This window comes from Anarhichas minor, unplaced genomic scaffold (genome assembly GCF_050575085.1).
Source record: "Anarhichas minor isolate MPS153535 unplaced genomic scaffold, ASM5057508v1 ptg000046l, whole genome shotgun sequence".
NCBI lineage: Eukaryota > Metazoa > Chordata > Actinopteri > Perciformes > Anarhichadidae > Anarhichas > Anarhichas minor.
In genome coordinates, this window is record NW_027466492.1 from 1,588,013 (window position 1) to 1,603,455 (window position 15,443).

At 39.8% G+C, this 15,443-nt stretch overlaps 4 non-coding genes across 4 annotated transcripts; all 4 read right to left on the reverse strand.

Annotated features, from left to right (window-relative positions):
• Positions 1-5,567: 5,567 nt before the first annotated feature.
• Positions 5,568-5,733, reverse strand: LOC142971535 (U1 spliceosomal RNA). The gene has a single exon (XR_012959366.1). It is a non-coding gene; the product is annotated as a U1 spliceosomal RNA (small nuclear RNA).
• A 1,021-nt stretch (positions 5,734-6,754) lies between these two features.
• On the reverse strand, positions 6,755-6,945 carry LOC142971525 (U2 spliceosomal RNA). The gene has a single exon (XR_012959358.1). It is a non-coding gene; the product is annotated as a U2 spliceosomal RNA (small nuclear RNA).
• Positions 6,946-10,093: 3,148 nt separating this feature from the next.
• LOC142971536 (U1 spliceosomal RNA) lies at positions 10,094-10,259 on the reverse strand. The gene has a single exon (XR_012959367.1). It is a non-coding gene; the product is annotated as a U1 spliceosomal RNA (small nuclear RNA).
• A 1,024-nt stretch (positions 10,260-11,283) lies between these two features.
• LOC142971526 (U2 spliceosomal RNA) lies at positions 11,284-11,474 on the reverse strand. Its single transcript, XR_012959359.1, has one exon. It is a non-coding gene; the product is annotated as a U2 spliceosomal RNA (small nuclear RNA).
• Positions 11,475-15,443: the final 3,969 nt, after the last annotated feature.

Sequence of the window (15,443 nt, forward strand, 5' to 3'; positions counted from 1 at the left end):
TTGTCAGCCTTGTGGTGTACATTTTGCATTTGTGATGTTATTACATTTATTTATTGTTTAATCTGTTATATTATTATTTAACATTTGTTCAATGTCTAGGTTTGATTGTTTGTCTTGGGTCTCCAGTGTATTTGATACTTTTACTCATGTTGTATCAGAAGCTCTGAAGGTTTGAAGCTGATTAGAGTGCAGTTAAAGAGGATTTGGTTTATTGTGTTAATGATTGTACTGACTGTATTCCACAGGCTTGAGCTTCAACATGTGTTTGATATTACTACAAGTAAGAACATTAAGGCTTTTATGGCAGTCAGTCGTGTTGACATACAGCTTGTATGTGGGTACGTGCTTACTGTACACATTAGTTAAAGGCGTGCCTAAACTGAATATCATTTAAAAATCAAATGGACTTCTATGCTGGAATAATTAATTAGGTCATGTTACTTGAAGATGAATCTGATATTATCTTGTTCTTCAACACTAATGAAATCTGTTAGGAAATAGCTTTTAACGTTAACGTTTACTGTTAAACTGACTTTAGGACAGCGAAACACTGTACAACATTTAATGTCAGATTTAATTTGACAATTAAAAATACACTTTGAATCTGTTATGTGAAATATGAAATAAATGAGGATGAAAACTAAGAATTGCAGCCGTAATGTTAAAGATTACAATTTCAACTCAATTAAATATGTTTGAATATCTCCTTCCAATGAATGCTGTGCTGACCTAAAGCGTTGCAAAAGTAGTCGCTGCTGATCAGTGGAGGTAGAAGGTTTTCAATAATGCAATCATGACTCGTTTGGACATGTTGTACAAGTCACAGCCGGCCTATGGACTCCAGTAAAATGGGACACACGCATGTATATTGAATGCTGAAGTAAACTTGACAACAAATGAAATACAAACAAACATGAGTAGTGTATGGAGTGGATACGAGATCGTTGTGGAACTCTTCAGGCCGTGGAGATCTCACTGGACCGGCTCCTTCTCTGGTCTTTTGCGTGGGAAACACTGGGCCCAGGTGTTTATGGGACATACTGCTGAATATGCTGACTTAGGTCCATTCCCTGCAGAAAGAAAACACAGTAGCAGTAAAGAGGGCAAGGAGAACATTGTGCAAGTATATCAGTATATTTACAACATGATCACAGAAAAGTATTTTACTCATTAAAGGAACAATCTCCTTTGGTAATACTCCAAAGATATAAATACTTACAAGTTAGGCATACATACTTAACTTATAATTGCTGCAAAACACTATTTCTTTCTTGTTTTTAAACAGCTTATCAGGGGAGAGCGCGAACGCAGTCCCCCACTACCACAAATTATGCAGTCGAGATTTCTACATTTGAGAAAGAGCTCGAGTCTACAGTCGTGCAATGTCTACAGTGACTGTAGACATTTACGCGTCCTCATTGGTCAGTTTGACTGTGGACTACCAATTGGATCGGAGGAACCGACTGCAGACCACCAATCACAAGTTGACCTGCAAATCTTGAATACGTCAAGTTAGAGTTGCGAATCTACCCACTGCGTTGACCCTGCAGTAATTCTGGTAAGACTGAAATATTTTTGTCTTTATAATTATTTATACAGAACACTGTTTATACTGCACAATTGTCTTTTGGTCGGGTGGAAAAAAACGGACATATTGTTAACGTTAGCTAGCTAGCTAAGACTTCGCCGCTAGTTCACGTTTAGCAGCTCTCAATAACATCTCTTCGAAATTGTATTACTGTCAACATCCATTTTATCTTGCCTTAACCCATTAACTCTTGCATATACGGTTCAAATCCTGATGCTCGAGTACGGGCCGGTAAGATAACGTTAACGTTATCTAGCGTCCCTAAATATAACCTCTTAAATCAGTATTACGAATGCCAAATATTCTTTGCATCCAAAAACAGGCCCTCATTAATCAATAGATAACCAACTATTAGCCAGTGTTCCAGAGACAGTATTTTTGAGGGTTTAAATTCGTTCTTTTAATAATTTATGTGCTGTCATAAACACCTGCTTGCTCGGGTGTTTATTATCCATCTAACGTTATATTATTAAAGACAAGAGAATGTATGAACTACAAAGACTTCTGTCAGCGTGTTTTTTGTCTCCGTTGCTGTGGTTATGACGGGAATATGGAATAATAGAAGATCCATATTTCTGATGTCTTACTCTTAGTTTTGCCATGAGTAAGAACATGAAACTTATCCAAAGGGAAGCTGAACAGTTGATCAAATATCAGAGGAATCAGTCAGTGTTGTAGGCTCAGGAGTTATGAGATATGATATATGAGTTAACGTTATAAGAACTCTCCCTCAGAGATCTCTAATCTGATCTGTAATCAGCAGTTGTCATCCTGCTCTGACACTTCCTCCTCCTCCTCTTCCTCCCTGGGTGCTAAAAGGATATCAATGGCCTGTTGTACATTCATTGTTATATTAGTAATGTATTATTATAATATAACAATATCTAATATTATAATAATAATATTTTGTTGTTGTGGTTTTACTCTACAAGTGTATTTGAGCTACATTTTAACTTACCGCCTTTATATGTCAACTTTTCAACAGGAGGATGCCTGCAGTCCAAACCCCCTTCCTGGCTTCGAAAGGTTGGAAAAGTTCGGCTCTGCTCTGCTGGAGGTCAGCCTGACAGAGGACAAGCTGACTCTCACCACTGAGCAGAGGAACACGGTCCTTGAAGCCTGGAATGCAGTGGAGGAGCACGACAAGCAGCCGCAGCAGTTCAACCAGCTGTACAGAACACACTGGGGCAACACCCTCTACTGCCACACACAGAGGGTCCATCTTGTTGATGCTGCTGTGATCCAGAGGCTGAAGATGGCTAAGCGATACGCACCAGCTCAACAAGACATCAGTGCTCAACAGGCCCACGTACACGCTGGTGAAACTGCTGTGGTCTCACCTCAAGGGTCTCGCAGCAGTCCTGAGAAGAGCACCATCTAGAAGGCCTACGAGAGAATCCAGCACCGGATTCTGGTGGAGGATCCAATCCTCTGCAAAGCAGGCATTCCTCTCCCTAAAATAAACATTAAGACAGCACGGGACTTCATCCGTCGTCAAGAGCGTCTTCTTAACCTGCATGTCACTAAACAGTCCTTCACTGTCACAAAAACCACCTCCATCTCATCTGCTGACCTCCCTCCAGCACCACACCAGCCGGCAGTCCTCCCTCCACCACTCTACTCTCTGATGGAGTATGTGCCCACACCCAGCACGGCAGGGACTAAAGTGTTGAAGGGAAGGACGGACATAATCATGCCACTCTCCCAGCCTCAACCACCACTGCCACTTGTGCTACCGGCAGTTAGAAAACCCTCTGCCGCCTCTACCATCAGCAGACCTGTGCCCTCCCTCTCTGCATCCACAGCAACCGCTGAGACTGCTGGCCCCTCCACACGGCCATACTGCCTGCTCCTCCTCCTACATCAGTCCCTACTACTCTGCCCACAATGTCTGCTCCTCATGACTAACTGTTGTGCTGTGGTGTTGTTAGCAAGCATAGTTTAGATCTTCATGTACATATTGTCGTCTTCTTTTTTATGACTGCACTGTTTTTCTTATTGTTCTCCATTTCATGCACTGTATTCAATAAAGTGTTAAGTGTTACAGTAACATCGAGTTGTGGAATATCAATTAATGAATGCAACAACAGGGGTGCGTTTGTTGTCATCAACAACAGGGACACGGATATATAGAGTTCCAGATTACTTACATGTCAGAGCACATGCCTATATTACAATGATATCAGATCATTTTGCAATAGAAACATTAAACAGACTCAGAAAATATAAAACTACTTCTAATTAGCCTCCCAGGTGTCATAAGGAATTTAAAAAGACAGAAGTGACAAAAGTAAACAAACAGCATTCTCTCACATGTATCACTTTGATTTTAAATAAGATGTATTTCATTGAAAAGAACAGTAACCTGAATAAATGACACAAATATACTTGAGATTCTCTATTTATAGCACCATTCTATTATAGCTTCAACAGGTATCACAATAAATAGCTGATTACAATCTGAAATGGACAATTTTACACACATGGAATCAATCCAGATGATGACAACAGTGTGTGCAACATCTACTTTGAAAGGAGGTGAGGCGTGTTCTAGACTCCTCCTGTGGACTCCTTCATATTCCACACGTGGGAATCTTGTGTGCATATTTTCCGGTGGTGGGGACTCTGTTGACGCTCTCTCCTGTAAACACAAAGAAAGTCTTAAAGATCTTTATGTATGAAGGGACACGTCTAGCAGCTGCTGGACCAATGTGCAGATTTCTGTTTTCAGATCTTGTGTATTGTGGTGCATGTATGACAATAATCATGAAAGAAGTCATTGTGATACACAAACTAACATGTACTTGCAGTAAACAGTGGTACATGATTTACAAACACATTGAGAATCCGGTGAGGAATAACAGCATTCCTCTGGCTAGTGTGCTCCGTAATTAGTATATTTGGCGGATAGAGGTCTACTACATTATAATCTATATACTGATTTCTTTAATAGTAACATTCTGCTGCTGATACAACAGTTTGACAACTTGGGGGAGCCAAGATCCATTCTACCTTCTCTGATTCCTCCGCTGCAGATTGACCACTTGATGCGCCATTACACATTCACAATACGCAGACTGTCCACACGAGGGCGCCACTGAGTCATTCTTAACTGTGATCAATGACGCTCCGGGTGAATGCACCATGTGAGGCTTAGACAAGACGAAGCTAAATCAAACTGCAATCAAGAGTCATTTGATCCACATTTGAAATTCAGAATAAAGAATAAAAACACAAATGTTTCTCCATTGACTGTAGGTTCCCTCACATTCCAACCACTTCCTGTTTCTTTGTTTACTGCTGGTGTGCTACTGACATACTGCCATCTATTGGTCTGGAGTGTGAACAACACTAGTCTAGCAAATATAAACAATATTGTACAACAGAAAACTCATCATGAAATAATTACTGAGGTCCGGACCTCGCCAGTCAACCAGGCGATTCTGCTCCTCAGTCTCTCTGTACATGTGTGCTAGAAGAAAATGCAAACTTTATATTTATATGTGTTTTTTATGGTCCGGTGATGAAGTACACAACAAGAACTAAAGAGCTCCGGTAGTCTCTCGTGGAGAACAGAGCCGACTGCAGGATTCAACCCTAAACTGACCATGTGAGCCACAACAGAGTTTATCATGTTAACTATGAACTACACAATAACAGCATTCTCTTCTCCACATGCTGACTGTCCGTCTTATTAACAACAGAACCACCGTGACTGGGATTTCATTTTCATTAAAGCCCCACTCACTTAATTGGAATGAATTTAAACCAATATGTGCGAAAGTATATTAATAACATTGCAGAAATGTATTTTGCTTTGCGAAGAGACTAATCCTATTTCATATTAATAACATTACCTAATTCACAGCAGTCAACATCAAACATTTAGATAAGCGACAGTACAGGAACAGCTTTTCTATCAGTCAAACTTTCGCTGCTTGACTGAAGATGAATAATTGATTATTATTTCACATGTTATCAGGGGAGAGCGCGAACGCAGTCCCCCACTATCACAAATTATGCAGTCGAGATTTCTACATTTGAGAAATTCGCAGAGGTCAGCTCAGCCGGTATGTGCAATGGCTAAGCCTCGCCCTGGGTGAACCACCTTGTTGATCATGGTATCTCCCCTGCCAGGTAAGTATGAGTTGTACAGATCTGAGGCAGGGGAGTCTTTCACAGACACACCATGCTGACTGGTGGTGCTGACAACATAGAGATTACCAAAAACCAGATACTGTAAGAGGTCTAAGAACCTACAGGAATTTAATATAGAGTAACGTCATGTGTAATAGGGTTGATGAAGAATATTTACATTTTACTTGAGAAATAATAGTTACGTTTCCCATCATGCAGCATTGCATGATGGGAAACGTAACGTATTTTCATATCAAAAGCCACCTAAAAACACCAACTGTATCTATTTATCTCCAACAAATGAGAAACAGCTCAACAGAAAGTTTAGATGAGACGAAACTAAATCAAACTGCAATTAAGAGTAATTTGATCCACATTTGAAATTCAGAATAAAGAATAAAATCACACAAATGTTTCTCCATTGACTGTAGGTTCCCTCACATTCCAACCACTTCCTGTTTCTTTGTTTACTGCTGGTGCGCTACTGTCATACTGCCATCTATTGGTCTGGAGTGTGAACAACACTAGTCTAGCAAATATAAACAATATTGTACAACAGAAAACTCATGATGATTACCTTCATGAAGGAAGGATTTATTGCTACATTAGGTTTAGCTAGGCAACTTAATGAACTGACAACTGGTTGTATATACACTAGGTTTCTCTGTGTATGGCTTACTGCAAAATCATAATAATGATAATAATGGTTCAGATACCGAGATAAAGAATATATACATATACACGCACACACAGCGTTTCTGAGAGAACACACTAGAGAAAAATGAGCAAACCTATGAAGCCTAACAACAGATTCAATCAATGTAAGTATATAAGTTAATGTTTCTAAATGTTCAGCACTTTTTACATCAATCTCCTTTTCTCACTCACCAGTTCAATGTCTTTAACAGACACATACATGTAACGTCACAGCTAAAGCACGCATATTCATTAAACTGTATTATTGCTACTTTCAATATTAACTCAATATAACAACATATTGTCTCCATATTATTTCTCTTGAACAGCATTAGGGGGTGCACCGTTCCTGGAGGTTCTGCAATACCAGGTCGATGCGTGGAGTGGACGGAGCAAGCCCCTATTCCATCTCCCTATTCCAAAAATCAATTTAATATATGGTCCCCGGGTAGGGGACGTATCAGATATTAAACTGATAAGAACAGATACTACACTTGATCTTAGCCAAAAGGCCGAGAAGCGATACCGGTACAGAGTCGGAGGTGAGGAAGTCACTATCCGCACAGTCAACCTCACTGACGGGTCGGGAACTCAACTACAACGTTTGAATCACATATGAAACAAGGACATTGTACAATAGTAATAATGTCCCACTGGTGCTGTTTAGTTTGAGATATTTATATTTAACTTGTGTTCGCAAATGCGTCTTCTTGTTTCTGTCTGGACACGTGGTACGCTGTAGTCCAATCAGGAAGTAGAAAAAAAAGGTAAATATAATTTCTAATTTACAGACACGCTGGAATAAATATTGTGTTTCTACAAGTATATTCTTTCTTAAATAGCGTGTAACGAACTTGTTCCGTTGATAAAAGTTATGTTTTTACGCTTCAAAACTCACTTCACGACAACAAACACAGCTGTGTCTCTAGTGGAGGAGAGCTAACAGCACATTTCACCTCTTCAGCCTCACACACACAGTTAGTGATGAAAACACAGCAACAACGGTGTCTTCTGGGACCTCAGCTAGCAGAGGCTTCTGGAAACTAAATACTCAATGCCTAAAAAATACAGATTTATTAAAGGAGCTAAAACAGGAAATACAAAAAATAACACAATTAAAAGTTCTAACCAAATCTAATATTAAATGATGGGAAATATTAAAATATAGAGTGAAAGATTTCTTCAAATTCAAATGCAGAGAATTAAATAAAGCGAAAAATATATATTATGATGAATTAATGAAGCAACACATTAGTCTGAAACAGAAGAAACAAAAAACTACAGTAGATGAGGAAACTATGACAAGTATTAAGAAACAAATAAACAACTTTAATGATGAGTTATTATATAACGTTTATAAACAGTCAGACTTGGATAGCAGAGGGAATCCAATTCATGCTCTGAAATAAAGTCAAAAACAAATACAAGATAAATGCATTAAATGTATAAAAAACCATGAAGGTGATACTTTCTGCTGTGAAAAGGAAAAAAGAGAAGTAATCAGAATTCAGTGTGTCAATGCATATAAAAGAATAGACAGATGTAGGCTGTGTCAATATTCTGCTGGAAACAATGCCTTCATACAGCGACTTAAACTTCACTCACCTTAGTGGAGAGATAAGAAGAGAGGAAGTGATGGAGGCCATCCAACAACTTAACGTCAGTAAAAGTCCTGACGGTCTGCCCACTGAGTTCTATCAGTTCTATAATGAAGACGTTTTAAACCTCCTCACTGCTGTGTGCAATGAAGGTATAAACAGCGGATGTATGGGAGACTCCTTTCATCAAGGTGTTTTATGTTTATTGTTTAAAAAAGGTGATGATGCTGATTTAGATAACTACAGACATCTAACTATTATCAATACAGACTATAAGATTCTTGCTATTCACATAGTGAGATGTCTGTACGTTAAATCAAATATCTGTGTAAATGTAAATGTAGTTTTAACTGAAGCCTTTCAAGTAGAGAGAGGAGTGAAGCAGGGCTGTCCTCTAAGTGCTGCTCTATACATCCTCGCCATTAATCCTCTAATTAAAAAAATAAACTCGGATCATCCAATTTCAGGTTTAAGTGTCGGTCATATGCCCAAAGTTACAGCCATCGCATACGCTGATGACATTACTGTCATCATAAAAAACCAGTTGGAGATGGATGCTTTAACTAACAACCTAGCTCTGTATGAACTCGCATCAGGAGCTAAATTAAACCACAACAAAACAGAGGGAGTTTGGATCGGAGATGAACACCATCAATGTAATATTAACATTAAAGTTAAACCAGAAATAAAAATACTGGGATTAACATTCTGTGACAGTAAAAGTAGTGAAAGAAATTGGGAAAACAAGTTGTGTGAAATTAAAGAAGAGGTGAAAAAATGGGAAAACAAAAATACTAATTACAAATCCAGCGAAAATATAGTCAAGACCTTCATCTTATCTAAACTACTTTTTTTATCCAATATTTTTCCTCCATCCAACAAAAGGAGTCATGGAGAGGTTCCGACTGGCTGATCAACTCGTCCCCAAGATCCTCTATGTGGACCGTGGGTGTTGCCGGTCTCAGGGCCCAACAGCAGTGGAGACTTTGTTCCAGCCATGGGTGGACAATGTGATGGTTGTGCATCTGGATATCTTCCACTGGATCCACCGGTTTGACGCAGCCATGCGCAGAGTCTCACTGTAAGTACGCTGTGTTCAAGTCTGCTGTAGCCGGTGCAGTGCTGGCCTACAACCGCTCAGACCTGGAGCTGCTCATCAAAGCCTTCAGAGCCAAGGACCCGGCAACTCTGAAGTCGGTCTCAGACGAAGATGTTGTTTGCTGCTACGTATCCAGGGAGCAGCTCAAGCACCAGGTGAGGAGGGTCACACTCGGGGCTCAGGAGACATTTCGGCTCATCCACCTGACCATTGAGGAGCTGAAAGGTCCCGCTGGGCTGGATAAGAGCGGAGTGAGCCTCTTCAAAACACCTGGTACAAAAGACCTCATAGAAAATAGCTATTACAACATTAATACAGATAGTGTAGCATACAAAGTGAACACAACACACTGTATGCATGTGTATTTACAGAGATGTGGGCAGGCCAGCAGCGACACCTGGAGTGCATCCAGGATCCACCAGACATGAGCATGTATAGGGTGGCACGGACCACAACCATCAACACTGTGGATGTGCCCGACTACAAATGTCTGTGTGGAAGCAACAGCCTGGAGGGATTCCATAAATCTCTGCCACACATGATTCCAGGTGATTCCAAGTGCTGTCTGTATACTTGTAAAAAAAAAAAAATAATAATATGTGCAGTACTCAATCAAATGTACTTCGTTACATTCCACCACAGCCAGTACCCTAAACACAGTTTAATTTGCTCACCTCAAGATGAAGGTTTTACTGCCTTAGAGGTGATGTGTACTACCTGTGTACACATCACAGCCCCACTCACTTAATTGGAATGAATTTAAACCAATATGTGCGAAAGTATATTAATAACATTGCAGAAATGTATTTTGCTTTGCGAAGAGACTAATCCTATTTGATATTAATAACATTACCTAATTCACAGCAGTCAACATCAAACATTTAGATAAGCGACAGTACAGGAACAGCTTTTCTATCAGTCAAACTTTCGCTGCTTGACTGAAGATGAATAATTGATTATTATTTCACATGTTATCAGGGGAGAGCGCGAACGCAGTCCCCCACTATCACAAATTATGCAGTCGAGATTTCTACATTTGAGAAATTCGCAGAGGTCAGCTCAGCCGGTATGTGCAATGGCTAAGCCTCGCCCTGGGTGAACCACCTTGTTGATCATGGTATCTCCCCTGCCAGGTAAGTATGAGTTGTACAGATCTGAGGCAGGGGAGTCTTTCACAGACACACCATGCTGACTGGTGGTGCTGACAACATAGAGATTACCAAAAACCAGATACTGTAAGAGGTCTAAGAACCTACAGGAATTTAATATAGAGTAACGTCATGTGTAATAGGGTTGATGAAGAATATTTACATTTTACTTGAGAAATAATAGTTACGTTTCCCATCATGCAGCATTGCATGATGGGAAACGTAACGTATTTTCATATCAAAAGACACCTAAAAACACCAACTGTATCTATTTATCTCCAACAAATGAGAAACAGCTCAACAGAAAGTTTAGATGAGACGAAACTAAATCAAACTGCAATTAAGAGTAATTTGATCCACATTTGAAATTCAGAATAAAGAATAAAATCACACAAATGTTTCTCCATTGACTGTAGGTTCCCTCACATTCCAACCACTTCCTGTTTCTTTGTTTACTGCTGGTGTGCTACTGACATACTGCCATCTATTGGTCTGGAGTGTGAACAACACTAGTCTAGCAAATATAAACAATATTGTACAACAGAAAACTCATGATGATTACCTTCATGAAGGAAGGATTTATTGCTACATTAGGTTTAGCTAGGCAACTTAATGAACTGACAACTGGTTGTATATACACTAGGTTTCTCTGTGTATGGCTTACTGCAAAATCATAATAATGATAATAATGGTTCAGATACCGAGATAAAGAATATATACATATACACGCACACACAGCGTTTCTGAGAGAACACACTAGAGAAAACGGTCCAAATGAGCAGTACTATGAAGCCTAACAACAGATTCAATCAATGTAAGTATATAAGTTAATGTTTCTAAATTAGTTCTCACATAGCTGTGAATTCAGCACTTTCTATATCAATCTCCTTTTCTCACTCACCAGTTCAATGTCTTTAACAGACACATACATGTAACGTCACAACGAAAGCCACGACTTTCGTCATTAATTCATCACAATGTTATATTGTCTCCATATTATTTATTTTGAACAGCATTAGGGGGTGCACCGTTCCTGGAGGTTCTGCAATACCAGGTCGATGCGTGGAGTGGACGGAGCAAGCCCCTATTCCATCTCCCTATTCCAAAAATCAATTTAATATATGGTCCCCGGGTAGGGGACGTATCAGATATTAAACTGATAAGAACAGATACTACACTTGATCTTAGCCAAAAGGCCGAGAAGCGATACCGGTACAGAGTCGGAGGTGAGGAAGTCACTATCCGCACAGTCAACCTCACTGACGGGTCGGGAACTCAACTACAACGTTTGAATCACATATGAAACAAGAACATTGTACAATAGTAATAATGTCCCACTGGTGCTGTTTAGTTTGAGATATTTATATTTAACTTGTGTTCGCAAATGCGTCTTCTTGTTTCTTTCCGGACACGTGGTACGCTGTAGTCCAATCAGGAAGTAGAGAAAACGATAAATATAATTTCTAATTTGCAGACACGCTGGAATAAATATTGTGTTTCTACAAGTATATTCTTTCTTAAATAGCGTGTAACGAACTTGTTCCGTTGATAAAAGTTATGTTTTTACGCTTCAAAACTCACTTCACGACAACAAACACAGCTGTGTCTCTAGTGGAGGAGAGCTAACAGCACATTTCACCTCTTCAGCCTCACACACACAGTTAGTGATGAAAACACAGCAATGCAATCGATCATCAGCTATTTAAGTTACCGAAGACGTCCCGTTAACGTGACTCACAGAGTAGAATATAAACAGTGAGGTCATAATAGAGGATGCTGGCGGCTCTAATGTGTACTGTTAGCTTCTTAGTGAGGTCATCATAACATTTACAGACCTGACTGAAGTGTAAGACCCTGTAATAGCAGAATAAACGTGGAGGAATAATTATAATGTGTCCCATAACCTAGAAACAAATACAACGCTGTCAACTACACTGGTCTGTTAGTTTAATACGCGGAATTAACTCCTGTTATAATACTGTGATAGTGACAAACATGGACGTGTCATTAAGTAACGTTAACTGTTAGTAACTTGTTACCGTAAGTCTGGACTTCCGGGAAGATACAACTAACATGTTACTCTGACGATACAGTATTGACACGACTTAATTATTACAATGTAGAGTTAATAATGTAGCATGAAGACAAAATATATTTATTTTTACACGATAGCTAAGAGCTAGCATTACTTAGCTAACAGCTAGCTAGCTTCATCAAAACACACATGCTGCGGTGAAACACCCTAAATAGCCGACAACAATTTGGCTTCCTTATAATAGTTATGGGAACAGTGCACGCGCTATTAATTCTAAAATAAATGTCGAGTTATTTAGTCAAAATGAACTTACTGAAGGTTGTCTTCAACAAAAGCTAATTGTTGAGTTATTCCTGAAGCAAACAGCAGCGGTGTGTGAGGTGCGCTTGACCGTGTGCAAAATGACGTCATCTTTACCCCAAACATTTAGCGTTAGCTAACATTAGCTACCTTGTAATAAGACATTTAAACAATATTCCAACAACTGTACTCTTTTAAAACAATGTGCAAATAACACGTTGATAACAGAATATTTGTTTGTGAGTATTTTAGAGAAAATGATCGGGACCAGTTTGTGAACAAGAACCGGTTTAATCCAGCTAATCTGTTCACATTCTGATATTATATTGAGAGGTATTTAATGTACTTAGTTTAACCAAATGTGTGTATTGTGTGTATAATTATCACTATATACATTATAGAGTCACGTGTTATGATTGGTCAGTTTGACTACGGACTCCTAATTGGATCTGATGAACTGACTACTGACCACCAATCACAACAGTCGAACTGTAACTATATGAATATATAGTATAACGCTAAAGATATATGAATTTAGAGTTGTGATTCTACCTACAACAGTTACTTTACAGTATTTCTGGTAAAACTGAAATCATTTATTCTTTATAATAATTTCTAACAATCACTGTTTATACTGCCGAATTGTCTTTTGGTCGTTTGGAAAAATCCCTTTAACGTGTATATATTATCCATCTATATTATCAAAGACAAGAGAATTTAAGAACTACAATGACTTCTGTCAGCGTGTTTTTTGTCTCCGTTGTTATCTGTAAGGCAGCGCTGCCTCCCAGGCTGTGGTTATGACGGGTATATGGAATAATAGAAGATCCATATTTCTGATGTCTTACTGGCGTGATGACATGCACACTCTTAGTTTTGCCATGAGTAAAAACATGAAACGCGTCCAAAGGGAAGCTGAACAGTTGATCAGATATCAGAGGAATCAGTCAGTGTTGTAGGCTCAGGAGTTATGCGATATGATATATGAGTTAACGTTATAAGAACTCTCCCTCAGAGATCTCTAATCTAATCTGTAATCAGGGTTTAGCAGTTGTCATCCTGCTCTGACACTTCCTCCTCTTCTTCCTCCTCCTCTTCCTCCCTGGGTGCTAAAAGGATATCAATGGCCTGTTGTACGTTCATTGTTATATTAGTAATTTATTATTATAATATAACAATGATATTTTGTTGTTGTGGTGTTACTCCACAAGTGTATGTGTGACCCTCATAATCTGCTTCATTAACCCAGATGCCTCTGTGAATCGTCAGCAGGCCGCAGTGAGAGCGACCGGTGACTACAGGGAGAAGAGACCGGTCTTCTTCAACCCTCCACAGGAGCTGCTGGACCAGACCTCTTCTCTGGCCCACGCAGAGAAGCTCCTTCAAGCAGAGGTTGTCCCTGAACCATCGCGTCAGCTGTGTCTGGGAAAGCTGGTGGTTCCATTTGGCCAGTATGAAAATGCTCCATTCCACTGGTTTGTGGTGAACGATGTGGGCTACATGAAGCAGTAAGCATGTTATATTATCATTATTATGGCAATACCATTGTAGGCTATGCAGTTTAAATACAATTGTTATCTGTTTGCACAAAAACTATCATCAGTGTTTATTATACATCTTTGCAAAGTTTCTTTACTCATTATCTCAAGCGCAGTGATATTAATGATATAAGTACTAAGTTGATGTGTATGATTCCAGCATGCTCGACAAACACAGATCAGAGGTAACAAACCCACAGAGAAAGAGAAAGGGGGAGAACCAGTGGGTGGAGGACTACCTCACTGAGTACGCAGAGAGAAGTCTCCAGTCTCCTATGGAGGTCACACAGAGGACCTCCAGTCCTGTGAGGAGGTGCTGAACACACCAGTGACCCACATCACAAGTGTACAGATGAAGAGGTTCAGGAAGTTTATCAAGGAGAAGGAGCCAGTGAGTGTTCATCTGATTATTATTATAGTAAATGAAAATTGTTCAAATGACTGATATTTAAAGAACCTCTGCTAAATGTATTTGTTGGCTTTTGGTAATTAATAACCGATAGGTCATAAAATAGTTACTTTACATTTGTTCCCCAGCATCCAGCTAGCAACAAGTGTGATCCCTTATCGTGGTCATCATCAGGTGATGACGCTAAACTGGTTTCTGCAAGCCTGGCAAAACCCCAATGGAACCCATCTGCTGACATTCTCTGGCTCAAAGAGGACACAGAACAAGGCCTGTTCACCCCGTTCAAATCTTTAAGGACATCACTGGTCAGTTCATTAAGAGGAGACGATGATAAAATCAGACCGCATGTGGTTTTATCCACCAGAACCTCCTGCTACGTCGAGGGCGCTCTGCCAACTCCACAGCTCTTTTTTCGGAGCCGCGTCTTTGTGTGGCGCCCTGTTGGAGTTTGGAGATACTCCCTGAAGAGTCCTCGAGGTGATGACTGTGTGGGTCAAGGACGGAATGTGCACCTCTACAAGTCTGGCTCCCACCACCGGGTATAACTCACTTCACTTGGGTTATTACATTTCATTATTACTGTACAGGTAAACATGAAAAAAGGGCACAGAAAGTCATATGCTGCTATTGACTTTTAGTTGATTCGATTATTTCCACAATATGTACTTTATGTACTTCTGTGATGTGTCCAGCTGGTACACAGTGATCACTGAGGTCCTGTGCTGTGGAGCCGGCACAAAGGCAGTCAGGAGTGGAGGAGGTGTCACAGTGAACCGGTTATAACACAACTCAGCAGCTCATCAAGCTCTGTTCCCCCGACATCCTCACCAGCAGGTGAGCATGCTGAACATCATGTGCATGTAACAGACTAACTTGAACGTCTTCTATCAACCTC